The sequence below is a fragment of the Schistocerca cancellata genome, chromosome 5 (assembly GCF_023864275.1).
Source record: "Schistocerca cancellata isolate TAMUIC-IGC-003103 chromosome 5, iqSchCanc2.1, whole genome shotgun sequence".
Lineage (NCBI taxonomy): Eukaryota > Metazoa > Arthropoda > Insecta > Orthoptera > Acrididae > Schistocerca > Schistocerca cancellata.
In genome coordinates this window covers 221,926,937-221,941,226 of record NC_064630.1, presented here as the reverse complement: position 1 = coordinate 221,941,226, position 14,290 = coordinate 221,926,937, and positions in this window count along the sequence as shown.

Sequence of the window (14,290 nt, the reverse complement as noted above, 5' to 3'; positions counted from 1 at the left end):
CTGAGCGGAGAAAATCTCCGACCCAGCCGGGAATCGAACACGGGCCCTTAGGATTGACAGTCCGTCACGCTGAACACTCAGCTACCGGGGGCGGACAGTAGCACTCTAGTAATGACTCCATGGTGGGTGAGTGGTCTACAGCATAGATTAGCAGCCGGCCCTTGTGGTAGAGCGGTTCTAGGCGCTTCAGTCCGGAACCGCACTGCTGCTACGGTCACAGGTTCGACTCCTGCCTCGGGCATGGAGTGTGTGATGTCCTTAGGTTAGTTAGGTTTAAGTGGTTCTAAGTCTAGGGGACTGATCACCTCAGATGTTAAGTCTCATAGTACTCAGAGCCATTTGAACCATAGATTAGCAATTTTGCAGACCTGGGTCTGATTCTTGCTAATATAAAAATTATTTACATTTTATTCTATTCATCCCAATATTGAACCACGAATTATAAAATTGAAATACGTGTAAACTGTTCAATTTATATGTGAAAAACAAACATACTCAATTCAGTTACGATTACTACCATTGTAAATCAGAAGGCTACAAGCCACCACATTGTAGCACGTCGGCCCAATTTTGCACGAACTGCAACTGGCTTAGATCACGGACTGATGCCCACACAACGAAAGTCGGGAAGTATAGAAATGCATTGAATAAAATGGCCTTCCGATTTGTGTGGCCGTCATGATCCGCGCACCTGTACCGATATGGCTGCCGTTTAGAGAACGACGGTGACAGAGGCGCCGCGCTCAAGTGGAGCGAAACAGCCGTTCATCGCGGGCCCGTCACTGGCGCGCACACAGCCGCTGACCACCGCCACTTCGTGAGTTATTCGCGGCACGCCCTTGTCTCGCCTTTGATCTACCGACGCCTGCGGCACGGCGCATTAAGTGAGCCACGCGCTGCCGAAAACTGTTTGGCCCCCTCTGAGCGCAGCGAGGCGGCCGCCGGCGGCTGCGACCCTGGCGGAAGTCTGCGGCCGCGCTTCCGGCTCGGCGTCTGCTGGGACGCGCTTTGTGCGCGCGGAGAAAACACGCCGCCGGCCTAAGAACTGCTGCCAGCTGAGGTAACAGTTATTTGTGTACGCAGCACTGAGAGGAGCAAAGATCAGATTACAATATCCTCTTAGGGGGGACGCTATATAGCAATGACTGAGCTCACGAGACACTATTATCCCACCTCCTTAAAAGAGCCCAGTGGTTGCTTTAGCGCGCTCTACATGCTCCGCATCTGGTATCACGAAGTCATTTGGTTCTCCACCGCTTACCTAATTTAAAATTAAATACAAAAAAGAGTGCTGATCGCATGAGAACAACTGTTAAAAATAACAAGTTTTCTGTCAAATATCGATTGTTATCATCGTATGTGTACTGACATATACAGGGTGTTTCAAAAATGACTGGTATATTTGAAACGGCAATAAAAACTAAACGAGCAGCGATAGAAATACACCGTTTGTTGCAATATGCTTGGGACAACAGTACATTTTCAGGCAGACAAACTTTCGAAATTACAGTAGTTACAATTTTCAACAGCAGATGGCGCTGCGGTCTGGGAAACTCTATAGTACGATATTTTCCACATATCCACCATGCGTAGCAATAATATGGCGTAGTATCTGAATGAAATTACCCGAAACCTTTGACAACGTGTCTGGCGGAATGGCTTCACATGCAGATGAGATGTACTGCTTCAGCTGTTCAATTGTTTCTGGATTCTGGCGGTACACCTGGTCTTTCAAGTGTCCCCACGGAAAGAAGTCACAGGGGTTCATGTCTGGCGAATAGGGAGGCCAATCCACGCCGCCTCCTGTATGTTTCGGATAGCCCAAAGCAATCACACGATCATCGAAATATTCATTCAGGAAATTAAAGACGTCGGCCGTGCGATGTGGCTGGGCACCATCTTGCATAAACCACGAGGTGTTCGCAGTGTCGTCTAAGGCAGTTTGTACCGCCACAAATTCACGAAGAATGTCCAGATAGCGTGATGCAGTAATCGTTTCGGATCTGAAAAATGGGTCAATGATTCCTTTGGAAGAAATGGCGGCCCAGACCAGTACTTTTTGAGGATGCAGGGACAATGGGACTTCAACATGGGGCTTTTCGGTTCCCCATATGCGCCAGTTCTGTTTATTGGCGAAGCCGTCCAGGTAAAAATAAGCTTCGTCAGTAAACCAAATGCTGCCCACATGCATATCGCCGTCATCAATCCTGTGCACTATATCGTTAGCGAATGTCTCTCGTGCAGCAATGGTAGCGGCGCTGAGGGGTTGCCGCGTTTGAATTTTGTATGGATAGAGGTGTAAACTCTGGCGCATGAGACGATACGTGGACGTTGGCGTCATTTGGACCGCAGCTGCAACACGGTGAACGGAAACCCGAGGCCGCTGTTGGATCACCTGCTGCACTAGCTGCGCGTTGCCCTCTGTGGTTGCCGTACGCGGTCGCCCTGTCTTTCCAGCACGTTCATCCGTCACGTTCCCAGTCCGTTGAAATTTTTCAAACAGATCCTTTATTGTATCGCTTTTCGGTCCTTTGGTTACATTAAACCGCCGTTGAAAACTTCGTCTTGTTGCAACAACACTGTGTTCTAGGCGGTGGAATTCCAACACCAGAAAAATCCTCTGTTCTAAGGAATAAACCATGTTGTCTACAGCACACTTGCACGTTGTGAACAGCACACGCTTACAGCAGAAAGACGACGTACAGAATGGCGCACCCACAGACTGCGTTGTCTTCTATATCTTTCACATCACTTGCAGCGCCATCTGTTGTTGAAAATTGTAACTACTGTAATTTCGAAAGTTTGTCCGCCTGAAAATGTACTGTTGTCCCAAGCATATTGCAACAAACGGTGTATTTCTATCGCTGCTCGTTTAGTTTTTATTGCCGTTTCAAATATACCGGTCATTTTTGAAACACCCTGTAAGTACAATACGGATGTAGAGGGAGTCTAATACACACATAAAAAAACGTTTTGCATCACCTCGGTTCCGAGAGGTCCGGAATCGGTACAGAAAACTGTAGACACCGGTACCTCTAATACCCAGTAGCACGTCCTCTTACATTGATGCATGCCTGTATTCGTCGTGTCATATTATCCACAAGTTCACCAAGGCACTGTTGGCCAGATTGTTCCACTCCTCAACGGCGATTCGGTGTAGATCTCTCAGAGTAGTTGGTGGATCACGTCGTCCATAAACAGCCCTTTTCAATCTATCCCATGCATGTTCGATACGTTTCATGTCTGGAGAACATGCTGGCCACTCTAGTCGAGCGATGTCGTTACGCCGGCCGCGGTGGTCTAGCGGTTCTGGCGCTGCAGTCCGGAACCGCGGGACTGCTACGGACGCAGGTTCGAATCCTGCCTCGGGCATGGGTGTATGTGATGTCCTTAGGTTAGTTAGGTATAAGTAGTTCTAAGTTCTAGGGGACTTATGACCTAAGATGTTGAGTCCCATAGTGCTCAGAGCCATTTGAACCATTTTTGATGTCGTTACCCTGAAGGAAGTCATTCACAAGATATGCACGACGGGGGCGCGAATTGTCGTCCATGAAAACTAATGCCTCGCCAGTATGCTGCCGATATTCACTATCGGTCGGAGAATGGCATTCACGTATCGTACAGCCGTTACGGTGCCTTCCATGACCATTAGCGGCGTACGTCCGCCCCACATAATGCTACCCCAAAACATCAGGAAACCTCCACCTTTCTGCATTCGCTTGACAGTATGTCTAAGGCGTTTTCAGCCTGACCGGGTTGCCTCCAAACACGTCTCTGACGGTTGTCTGGTTGAAGGCTTATGCGACACTCATCGGTGAAGAGGACATGATGCCAAACCTGAGCCGTCCATTCGGCATGGTGTTGGGCCCACTTGCACCGTTCTGCATGACGTCGTGGTTGCAAAGATGGACCTCGCTATGGACGTCGAGAGTGAAGTTGCGCATATTGAGCACAGCTTGAGTCGTAACACGACATCCTGTCGCTGCACGACAAGCGTTATGCAACATGGTGGCGTTGCTGTCAGGGCTCCTCCGATCCAAAATCCGTAGATATCGGTCATCCACTGCAGGAGTAGCCCTTGGGCGGCCTGAGCGAAGCATGTCATCGACAGTTCGTGTCTCTCTATATCTCCTCCCTGTCCGAACAACACCATCTTTGCTTCACTCTAAGACACATCCCTTGTTGAGAGCCCTTCCTGACGCAAAGTAACAATGCAGACGCGATCGAACTGACCGTCTAGGCGTGGTCCAACTACAGACAACACAAGCCGTATACCTCCTTCGTGGTGGAATGACTGGAACTGATCGGTTGTCGGACCCCTCCGTCTAATAGGCGCTGCTCATGCATGGTTGTTTACATCTTTACGCGGGTTTAGTGGCATCTCTGAATAGTCAAAGTGACTGTGTCTGTGACACAATACCCACAATTAAAGTCAGTCTTCAGGAGTTCTGGGAAGTGGGGTGATGCAAAACTTTTTTGATGTGTGTAGTATCATTTAATGTGAGATACATAACTATGACCAAAATTAAAATACGTTTTCGCATGATGGCAGTAGCGTGAATTCACGAATGTCAACTGTTGATTATGGTAGAAGGGCTGTGACCTAAGTACTGGATGCTTCGTCCACCGCTTATCGCCCTACGTCAGTAACAGCCAATCAAGCATACAGTAAGTAAAAGCGTTATTAAAATAATGTACTGATATAAAAAGTTCTACAAAGATTTGAAAAAGTTACATATTAACCTAAACATTTGCTAAACGCTGCAATTTCTTAAAACACATTTAAATAAATACAACGAAAATGGAAGGAAGATTGAGTTTAACGTCGCGTTGACACCGAGGTCGTTAGAAACGGATTAAATACAGGAGAATACACAGGAGAATAACCAATTTTAGTCGGCCTCTGTGAGCATTTGAAAAACCTCTTAGTGCGTAATCATAGTAAATATAGAGCTATATGATGCCGTTGCTTTTCATGAAGATGGAATGAAGGTATCGATATGCACCATCCCAGGCTCATGGAAAACGATTTCAAAGATGCGACAGCAAAATGCCACCACACTGTGGCAGCATGGAGGCCAGAAAACCTGTTGATGAGCTTGAAAACCACTGAAGAACATTGTGAAGTAACCATCATGATGACTGCCGACAGAAGCGTACTTAGTATTAGATACGAGCAGTATATTAATATTAGATACAAGATTAATTAGAAATTAACAGTATCATGTTGACTAGGCATCGAAGCATATATAATATTACGTATGAAGTAGTACAATACGCACAACTTATCATGTAATTTATAAATAATATACTGCTTATATCCAACATCATGTACGCTTCTGTCGTCGGTCATCATGATGGTTGTTTCACAAACTTCTTACGGTTTTCTTAGACACATAAACGCTTCGTCTTGCCTCTATGCTCGCACACTCTGGCGGACGGCTGCTGTCTCATTCTGACATCGTTTTCTACAAGCCCTGGATGACGCATATCGACGCATTCACGCTGTTTCCATGAAAACCAACGGCGTCACATACACTATGTGATCAAAAGTATCCGGACACCCCCAAAAACATATTCTGGGTCCCAGGATTAAGCTGTTCAGTCTATCTTCCTGGTAGTTCTCCCACCCAATCAAATATCTCCACCTCCTACCCCAGAAGGGAGAGATCGCACTGTCTTTCAGTAGCCACCATCTCACGCTGCCGCTCAAGCATCTCACTCTCGCCGGAATTCTTGTTGTTGTTACGGAGCCATCGATCCATCTCACGGAAGTAGCCTACAACAAGATATTGATTATTAGAAACAACAACAAGAAAATTTGTGCTGAATCTGATTACAGAGAGATACTGATTATAGATCACTAAGAAAAATTAAATAAATAAGAAAAAAATTCATACCACATGTAAGTGATGACTCCTGGCCATTATTCTCGACTCATACCCCTACAGGAATCTCATTTTCCTCTTGAGCAGTAGCAACATCTACAACAATTTATAATACATACCTCAGACAACAGTATATGATAATAAAAAGTCTAATGGCAATATGTTACAACTGTATTTACTTTCTTGCTGCCTTTCAGACTCCAGCAGCACAATGTCCATCAGCTATTGCTCTAATGCTGCAACAGCGAGACCAAAGGTTTTGTAAGCACGTGTTAACATGTGAATACATCAAGAGCTGTTTCCCGAATATGTAAACTACCGTACAGAATTTCGATACGTACATACATGAAGGTGGCACAAGCTCTTCCACTTGATGGGGACTTTCAGCTCCCAGCTGCTGTTGCTCTAATGCTAGAACAACAGTATAAATGTTATAAGCGCTTGTTACGATTTGAACACATTAAGAGATGCTTTCTGAGCATATAACTATCACACACAGAATTTTAAAACGTACTTACATGATGGTAGTCCAACATCTTCCGCTTGCTGGAGACTTTCAGCTTCAATTGGTATTCTAATCCATCAATATTTCTGGAATGAATGCTGTAAAGAACTTTTAGAACAACTGGTTATGAAAATGTATCACAATCCGGAAAATTTTTGAATATTCTCCTATTAAATTTTATAACTAACGCAATTTAAACTCATAATATTTTTTTATACACACTTACATGGCAACTGACCTAGGTTTGGCCGTTTCCCACCATCACTGCCGCCGGCTCAGCGTTTCATGGTGCTGGAATCACACTGCCACAACGATGCACTGTCAGAGACTGGTGATGATTGTGGGGGCGGGGGGTTGGGCTTTCTATTGCTTCACACTCCACCCTCTATTTTGTAGAGGACCAATAGGAACTCAGAGGGCCATACCAGCAAGTTATAACTTCCCTTCCTTTTTTCCTTCAAGCAGGCTTGGTGCAGCTGTTTGAGGAAAATATCACGTCTTTGGGGGGTAGGAAAGAAAGATCTGAGACAAACATCGTATGTTTGCTGGCGAGTTGATGGAATATTGGATGCAGCTGATAGCTTTAGAAAAACACTATTTGTTCATTCTGAGACACGGATAGTCTGACACGCCCAATGCAAGCTGCATCCCTCGAAATACATGTTGCTGTTTTCCTTGGGACAGCGCTGATGACCTCGATGTTGAGCGCCCATAAGCCCCCCCCCCCCCCCCTCCTTGGGAAAGAGCTGTGGGGGATGACACTAAGGTTGCGTTCGTTTTCTTCTTGGTGCTGGCAGTTGCTGTGGGAGACAAAAAATTTCTATGAAACAAGTAGATGCCACTTTCCGAAAACATCCAGTGTTTGCTGGCAAGTTGATGGAAAATTGGATGCAACTGCTACTTAGGAAAACGCTCATTGTTCAGTCTGAGACAGATGGAAAGTCTGACACACCCAATACCAGCTGCATCCCTCGCATTATATGTTGCTGTTTTCCTTAGGACAGAGCTGTGGGGGAACACGTTAACCTTCGAAAACAACTCAGCTGTTGGTGGTAATGACCAACAAAGGGCGCCTTGAGAGCAGCATTGTACGCAGATATACAGCTGCTGGCTGCTGCCCCACTGACGGAGGCAGCTAAGTGGTCATCAGTAAACCGCCGGACACATGGCTGAATGGCGCATGTGTCGCGGTTTTGTCATTAGGCCGCCTGAGAGTTGAGAGCCCACGTGGTGTGGCACCTTTCATCTCAAAAGGCCTGCAGCAGGTCAAGAGGGGTGGCCTAGGCGGCTCCAGCAGTGTCGCATGAGGCAGCATGAAAGCAGTCCAGTTATGGAGGGCCAAAGCCGGCAACCTGCTGCTACTAGTTGATGCTGGGTAGAGGAATGGGGGGCTGGCAGCGTGGAAGCTAGAGTAGTGAAGTCTGTACACGAGGTGACAGCGGTAACGTGCGAGCCCAGCAGTGCACCGCGGAGCGTCTTAATGACATTACGATGACACTATATGAAGCGGTGAAGCGATAGGAAATTAAACAAGAGTACCCATGTCCTACAAAATGCAAATTATGTCCTTCTTAGAGCATAATTCTCGGAATTCCCGTCCTCTGAATTGTTTTTGTTTTCGATTTCTACCACCTATTTCCGTTTTATAAACAATTTCCATCAATAATTTTCGTTAATATTATGTCCTCTGAAATGACGATTTGCACAGTGAAAAGTTCGGAATTGCAACCAAAATTCGAAATTCCAGCCCATAGTGTAGGTTGGGTTCGCGGAGGGGGCTGGAACCCATGTGCAGGCTGAGAAAAACACGTGAAGTCATCTAGGGGAGGGGATGGGTGTGTTCTGGGGTGGGGGTGGAAGGAGGCAAGCGTGATTAATTGATCAATTTAATTAATTTGCATATCAATTTCATATCAAAAGTGACCTGACGCCGCCACTAGCCTACTACTGGTCTTGTCTCCTATGAACGCGATGCCCTGTTGCCTTGGTGGATGACGGTTTCGGATGCGGGTTTCCATTTTCAGTTCGCATTTCTTCTGCACAGCCATAAAACACTGGAGATCTTAGAGCGTTTCAGGAGAAAAATAAACTACACCGAAACCGTCATTCAGTGAGGCAACAGAGCATCGCATTCATAGAGGACAAGCCTTTGTTTTCAGCGGCTAGCTCCATCTTCTCCACTGGTGATTGTGGCAATCAGTTGAGATCACGGAATAATAAGAGCCGTTGCGAGACGTTCCTCCTACCGTCCTTCAGCACACAGTCACGTTTGCTGCCAAGGGGGTGGCCTTGTGGCAGGTATCGACAGCTTCTGATTCGTTGGATGACGTTTCCGGGCTCAGAACCCTATCCTCGATTTGTTCCTCAAGACACCCTTTGCAACCCCTAGGAGTTCGGCGGAACATTTATATGGCACACCAAAAATGTATTAGTGAGAACCTCACATAGTGGTTGAGGAGGAAAAAACGACATATTCATTAGCGCAGGAATTAATGCCCACAGATGCGTTTACGGTGTCCATATTGTATGGGAATACGTGACCATAATAAGTGTTGCTGTCGACATTGGTCTAATGTGTCTGGAATACATTGCAATATCACCGGGAAATGTACACTACTAGCCATTACAATTGCTACATCGAGAAGAAATGCAGATGATAAACGGGTATTCATTGGACAAATATATTATATTAGAATTGGCATGCGATTACATTTTCACGCAATTTGGGTGCATAGATCCTGAGAAATCAGTACTCAGAACAACCGCCTCTGGACGTAATAAAGGCCTTGATACGTCTGGGCATTGAGTCAAACAGAGATTGGATGGCGTGTACAAGTACAGCTGCCCATGCAGCTTCAACACGATACCACAGTTCATCAAGAGTAGTGACTGGCGTATTGCGACGAGCCAGTTGCTCCGCCACCATTGACCAGACGTTTTCAGTTGGTGAGAGATCTGGAGAATGTGCTGGCCAGGGCAGCAGTCAAACATTTTCTGTATCCAGAATGTATCCAGAAAGCTTAAATATCCGGTCGTGCATTATCCTACTGAAATGTAGGGTTTCGCAGTGATCGAATGAAGGGTAGAGCCACGGGTCGTAACACATCTGAAATGTAACGTCCACTGTTCAAAGTGCCGTCAATGCGAACAAGAGGTGACCGAGACGTGTAACCAATGGCACCCCATACAATCACGCCGGGTGATACGCCAGTATGGAGATGACGAATACACGCTTTCAATGTGCGTTCACCGCGTTGTCGCCAAACACGGATGCGACCATCATGATGCTGTAAACAGAACCTGGATTCATCCGTAGAAATGACGTTTTGCCATTCGTGCACCCAGGTTCGTCGTTGAGCGCACCATCGCTGGCTCTCCTGTCTGCGATGCAGCGTCAAGGGTAACCGCAGCCATGGTCTCTGAGCTGACAGTCCATGCTGCTGCAAACGTCGTCGAACTGTTCGTGCAGATTGTTGTTGTCTTGCAAACGTCCCCATCTGTTGTCTCAGGGATCGAGACGTGGGTGCACGATCCGTTACAGCCATGCGGATAAGATGCCTGTCATCTCGACTGCTAGTGATACGAGGCTGTTGGGATCCAGCACGGGTCGTAACACATCTGAAATGTAACGTCCACTGTTCAAAGTGCCGTCAATGCGAACAAGAGGTGACCGAGACATATAACCAATGGCACCCCATACAATCACGCCGGATGATACACCAGTATGGAGATGACGAATACACGCTTTCAATGTGCGTTCAGGCGCTCCTGTCTGTGATGCAGCGTCAAGGGTAACCGCAGCCATGGTCTCTGAGCTGATAGCCCATGCTGCTGCAAACGTCGTCGAACTGTTCGTGCGTATGGTTGTTGTCTTGCAAACGTCCCCATCTGTTGACTCAGGGATCGAGACGTGGGTGCACGATCCGTTACAGCCATGCGGATAAGATGCCTGTCATCTCGACTGCTAGTGATACGAGGCTGTTGGGATCCAGCACGGGTCGTAACACATCTGAAATGTAACGTCCACTGTTCAAAGTGCCGTCAATGCGAACAAGAGGTGACCGAGACATATAACCAATGGCACCCCATACAATCACGCCGGATGATACACCAGTATGGAGATGACGAATACACGCTTTCAATGTGCGTTCAGGCGCTCCTGTCTGTGATGCAGCGTCAAGGGTAACCGCAGCCATGGTCTCTGAGCTGATAGCCCATGCTGCTGCAAACGTCGTCGAACTGTTCGTGCGTATGGTTGTTGTCTTGCAAACGTCCCCATCTGTTGACTCAGGGATCGAGACGTGGGTGCACGATCCGTTACAGCCATGCGTGTAAGATGCCTGTCATCTCGACTGCTAGTGATACGAGGCTGTTGGGATCCAGCACGGCCTTCCGTATTACTCTCCTGAACCCACCGATTTCATAATCAGCTAACAGTCATTGGATCGCGACAAACGCGAGCAGAAATGTCGTGATACGATAAACCGCAATCGTGATAGGCTACAATCCGACCTTTATCAAAGTCGGAAACGTGATGGTACGCATTTCTCCCCCTTACACGAGGCATCACAACAACGTTTCACCAGGCAACGCCAGTCAACTGCTGTTTGTGTATGAGAAATCGGTTGGAAACTTTCCTCATGTCAGCACGTTGTAGGTGTCGCCACCGGCGCCAGCAGTGTATGAATGCTCTGAAAAGCTAATCATTTGCATATCACAGCATCTTCTTCCAGTCGGTTAAAGTTCGCGTCTGAACCACGTCATCTTCATGGTGTAGAAATTCTAATGTCCATTTGTGTAGCTAACAGAACAGTCTGTTGAAGGTAGTTACCGACGCATTGCCAAAGGGTTATAGGTGTTATCCATCAAGGGAGGTGAATATTTCGTACGGGCTGCCCACATCTGCCTCAGTCCGTGTCTGTAAATGCTTCCCTTTCAGCCTCAGCCTAGCCTCCTCTGCCTCACAACGACAGTACTGCAGTGCCAAGTCACGTGAAACAATATCATCTCACTTCAGTGCAAAAGATCTACGCATCAACGTATGAAGACGAACTCAATTTGTATACTGTCTATAGGAAATGAGAAGTTGGCAAATGAGGTAACGATGAATTCCATAAAAGTGATAAATACATATACGATCAAAGGTACGGTACACAGAAGAAGAAAATAATATGTGTGGAGACCGAAATCTGAAAATGGGCTTAAGTGTTCCCCACCCAAATTGCTGAAGCGTAGTAGCCTTCCTCCGAGAAAGAAATTCAAGATGTTCGCACAAGCTCAGGTAAGGTCTTCGACTGCAGGTGCTCTCTGCTCGTCGAGTTACTCGAACGGGGAACCAAAATCAATGCGCAGCGCCACGAAGACACTTTGTACAAACTGCGATGAGCCTTGAAATCAAATCGTCTAGGAATGCTGTCTAAGAGCGTCACGCTCTTGCACGAGAACGCCCGCCACCACCCTGCCAGTGAGGCAGAGGCTAAGCATCAGCGAGATGGTTGGGACGCACTGCTAGAGTCCTCCGTACAGCCCGATCCATTCACCGTGTGATTTTCACATCTTTGGTGACCTGAAGAAAGACATACGTGAACATCGATTTCAGTCGGGCGCGGAATTCCAAAAGTGGATGCTGTTGTGGATCCGTCAGCGGCTTGCCGCGTTCTAAGAAACCTTAATTGATTGCATCGTCTCCCAGTAGGATAAATATCTTAGTATATGTGGTGACTACTTTTGAAGGGAACCATCACATCGTCAATTTGGGGCGGGTTCTGATTTGAGGGCCCTCATACATTAGTTTCCACGTCCCATAACTCTGGTGTTAGGTATATCTAAATTATGAAATTTGTAGTTCTGTGATTGTACTGATACCCCTCAATTACGTATTAAAATAAAGATTTCATTTTTATTTCAGACTACTTTACCGAATTCCTTGAGTCCTTGCGCAAAGAACTGAGGGGTGAGCGTCAGACTGTTTGCAACTGATTGGTCATAGTGGTATTCGGTCGAATTGTTTTCGAACGATATAAAATACTCAAAACCACCTTTAATCATTCTGTAAAATGTTCAGCATCACGTCATGCGTTAAAAAGTTTATGGAGCCGTACGCTTACTTAAAAATGGACTCGTCCAAGAAGCCCGATTTATCTTCTTCTTACTAACATTTTCCTGTGGAATTCAAATGCAGAATATCATCACTCACTTCCACTAGCTCGCTTTCATACATTTTGTGACTATTCTGCGGCTCATCTAACATTTCTGAGCCGGAAATGTACTCTCGCAAACATTGCTGCCATCAGTCGCTGGCATTATTGCCATACACGTGGCTGCTTTTCGTGTGGCCGCTGCGTTCCCGGAAAACTTTGCCCTGATACATTGCCGATAAAGGGTAATTTTATGGCCCTTCTAAGCGTACCTTACGGAGGAATCTTGACGGTGTGGGACGCAGCATGTGCACTGAAATCACGAACAGCTGGCATGCGACATGATACCAACCTTAGGGTTGACGACCTTGTGTGGCGGAAGATTAGCGTGACAGCCAGTCAGCGACCCCACGGTGGGAAATACGGAAGTAGTGAGTGAGTGAGTGTGTGTGTGTGTGTGTGTGTGTGTTGTGTGAGCTGTGAGGACGGAAGGCCTGGCGGCGCAGCACTCCACTCCGGCGGGCAGCTGTTTCACGCTCCAGGGACGTCACAGGCCCGCTGGTTCTTGGCGAGCCGCCAGCACAACTCGGGACAGGCCGGCCACACCACACCACACACACGCCGCGTGTCGGAGTCCAGGGCTGCCTCCACACGGACGGAGAAGGGACGGCTCGGGGCGCTAATGGTGTAGACTCCCACTTGCAGCCGGTGGGCAGGCTCGGGGAGTTGCGGCATGCACGCGAGCTATCGTCGCCTCCCCGCTGTCGCTCATACACACGTCATATCTTCTACACCAGGCTGCACCATCTGCCTTAATTATATTGAGTAGTTCGCTTTTAATGTAATCACAGGTCTTCTGCAGCATTTTTAGTTTCTCATTTACAATTTATCCCCACAATTACTACAATTTGCTGGACATCAGAAACATTATTCGCAGCCATAATAAGATGTTCTGTGGGGAGTGGTTTCCATTGACCAACCCACAAAGCCTGCTACGACAGCACTGCTCATCCTGCTTTCCTACACTTTCTTTGAAACACTTTGTGAAGCGTCACACTTTACATTCAAAGTCTATCTATCTGATTAGGGTCGTAAAAGAATGGCGTGTGACGCGGGCCTCCCGTCGGGTAGACCGCTCGCCTAGTGCAAGTCTTTCGATTCGACGCCACTTCGGCGACGTGCGCGTCGATGGGGATGAAATGATGATGATTAGGACAACACAACACCCAGTCGCTGAGCGGAGAAAATCCCAGACCCAGCCGGGAATCGAACCCGGGCGCTTAGGATTGACACTCTGTCGCGCTGACCACTCAGCTACCGGTGGCGGACGTTAGGGTCATGAGGTCCTCTCATATATCGGGCCAGGGTTCCACAGCTACAGCATGTTTTTTACATCTTAGCTACATGCGAAATAACAATTTCGGTGTGACAACTGGTATTAAAATGATTTATTGTCTGAAGTGGAAGTGTGGAAATCGGAAATTTGTGGTAAGTCCTATGGGACCAAACTGCTTAGGTCATCAATCCCTAAGCTTACCCACTACTTAATCTAACTTAAACTAACTTAAGCCAAGGACAACACACACACCCATGCGCGAGGGAGGACTCGAACCTCCGACGGTGGCAGCCGCTTCAACCGTGACATTGCGCCCCAGACCGCACGGCTACCCCGCGCGGCGTGGAAATGTGAATTACACTGATAATGACCTAAAAGAATTAATACTGGCAGTACTTGTACAGTTGTCACTATGAATGAAATG